The following is a 2881-nucleotide window of genomic DNA, read 5'->3' on the forward strand; positions in this document are numbered from 1 at the left end:
TAATGAACAGAAGCCTGGAAGTGTAAGCCAAATAAACCCTTTCCTCCCCAACTTGCTTTTTGGTTGTGGTATTTCATCACAGCAGCAGTAACCCTAAGACGGCATACCAAATGCCACGTTATATTGTCACATTTAAAATCTCTTCCTTCCAAGTCTGAGAGAGCAAACACAATGTTCAGTTTCAAAGCCAAACTTAGGAAAAGTTGCCTGGCAGGTTGGAGATTTAGCTCAGTGGTAGAGCAAGTGTTTACCTAGCAAATATAAGACCCTGGGTTTTAGTCCTCAGCTGGAGTGGGTTGCCTATCGTTGCTGGCTCATATTCTTGATTCTTAGAAAAGTAATTAGTTTATTCATTTCATTTTGTATGTGTTTTGCCTGCATGTATGTCTGTATGCCACATGTGTGCTTGGTCCCTGAAGAGGTCAGAAGGCATTGGATCCTCTGGAACTGAGTCACAGACGGCTGTGAACTACTGGGTGGGTTCTGGGTTCCTCTGCAAGAGCAAAATGTGCTCTTAACCACTGAGTCACCTCTCGGACACCATCATGTCCTAACTCCTGTTTTCTCTTCTGTCCAAGCTCTCTTTGATCGGTTCTATCAAGATTTTTTACCCCATGGACATAACCAATGATCTGTATTGGGCCAAAATGAGAGGTTTGTTTTCCATTCTTATCTTAGGGTTTCTCTGTAATAACGCTGGACAGAGCTGTAGACAGAAGTTTCTGTCCCTCCCGGTCCTGCAGCCACTCAGTACTAAAAAAACACAGAGTCTAATATTAATTACAATGTGTTTGGCCTATTGCTCAGGCTTATTACTAACTAACTCTTATGACTTAAATTCACCAATAATTTTTGTCTATGTTTAGCCACATGGCTTGGTACCTTTTCTCAGTAAGGAATTCTCACCTTGTTTCCTTCGTGTCTGGCTTGTGACTGCATTTCTGCCTCTCCTCTTCCCAGAATTCTCCTAGTCTGGTTGCCCCACCTATACTTCCTGCCTGGTTACTGGCCAATCAGCGTTTTATTAAACCAATATGAGTGACAAATCTTTACAGTGTACAAGAGCATTGGCCCACAGAACAGAACTGAAGAATTCATGTTTCTGGAAATATCTTCCCATCTACAAAATGGGCCTGGCCATACTATCTGTAGTGTATGGTTTCTGTGAGCCCTAAAAGTGTGTCTAAAACCACTGGACACTGGTCTTCTCAGTACTCCGGAAGAGAGTGCAGGGGGATCATATGAGTGCAGGATGTGGGTAAAGCATCACCTTTAAAAAAAATGAAATGGGTGGGGAGGTGGTGGCACACACCTTTACACCCAGCACTTAGCAGGCAGAAGTCGGTGGATCTCTGTGAGTTCAAGGATAGCTTGTGTAGAGAGCTAGTTCCAGAACAGCCAAGGCTACAAAAAGAAACCCTGTTTCAAAAAAAAAAAAAAAGTAAAAATGAAACAAGGCTAGCTATGACTCCGTTTCAAAAAAAACCAAAATGAGGCCGGGCGGTGGTGGCACACACCTTTAATCCCAGCACTCGGTGAGTTCAAGACCAGCCTGGTCTACAGGCCTGGCTCCAGGACAGGCTCCAAAGCCACAGAGAAACCCTGTCTCGAAAAACCAAAAAAAAAAAAAAAAAAAAAAAAAAAATCAAAATGAAACAAGTCTAGCCAGATGGCTCCGCAGGTAAACGGGAGGATACTCAGCCTGACCCCTGGAGTTTAATCCTTCAAGTTGTCCTCTGACCCCCAAGTGCACCTACCTCCCACATAGGAGGATATGTTCAACAAATACTTGCTAAATTCTGACTCCCACAAGAATGCTGTGTCACTGGTACACGCCTGCATGTGTGAGTGAGCACACATGCACAGACACAAAAATAAAGTCAATGTGATAAAGCAAAATTGAAAATGTACAGGTGCTGTCTCAAACTGTTATCTCTATCTCTCTTTTTAAAGATTTATTTATTGTGTATACAATGTTCTGCTGCATGTATGCCTGCAGGCCAGAAGAGGGCACCAGATCTCATTACAGATGATTGTGAGCCACCATGTGGTTGCTGGGAATTGAACTAGGGACCTCTGGACAAGCAGTCAGTGCCCTTAACTGCTGAACCATCTCTCCAGCCCCAAACTGTTATCTCTTAAGCCTTCCTGTATCCTGAATCGTCTGATGATTACAAATAAAACCACTCCACTGTTTATAGATTATCACTGCTATTGTTGTTGTAGCTATTTTGGTGCTGGAGATGGACCTAGTGTCTTGTGTGTCCTAACATATGCTTCTACATCCTGTATCAGTTTTCTTTAAAAAAAGAAAAAGCAATATTTATTTAGTGTGTGTGTAGAGGTCAAAGGCCAACTTGTGGGGGTCGGTCCTTTTCTTCCACCATGTGGGTCCCATGGGTCAACCTCAGGTGGTCAGGCCTGGTAGCAGGTTCCTGTACCCACAAGTCATTGCACTGCCTACCCCATTCTTTCTTTCTTTTATTTTTCTTTTTTCATTTATTTATGTAGTTGTTTTTAGGCACAGTCTCACACCGTAACCTTGTCTGGCCTTGACCTCACTAAGCAGACCAGGCTGACCTTGAACTAATAGAGATTGGAATGGCTCTGCCCCCCAAGTGCCAAGATTAAAGGCACGCATCACCATCACCATGACTGGTTCCATGGAGACCTGCAGTTAGATGCATCTTATTTCATGCTTTGCAGGAAAGTACATCCTTGGGCCAGAGAAGTGGCTCAAGAGGTGGCACTTGATGCTCTTCCAGAGGACCTATAACTCCAGTTCCTGGAGTTCTGATGCCCTCTTCTGGGCTCTTTGAGCACTGCATACACATTGTGCACAGATATATGCAGGCAAAACACTCATACCCATAAAATAATA

The sequence above is a fragment of the Microtus ochrogaster genome, chromosome 7 (genome assembly GCF_000317375.1).
Source record: "Microtus ochrogaster isolate Prairie Vole_2 chromosome 7, MicOch1.0, whole genome shotgun sequence".
Taxonomy (NCBI): Eukaryota; Metazoa; Chordata; class Mammalia; order Rodentia; family Cricetidae; genus Microtus; species Microtus ochrogaster.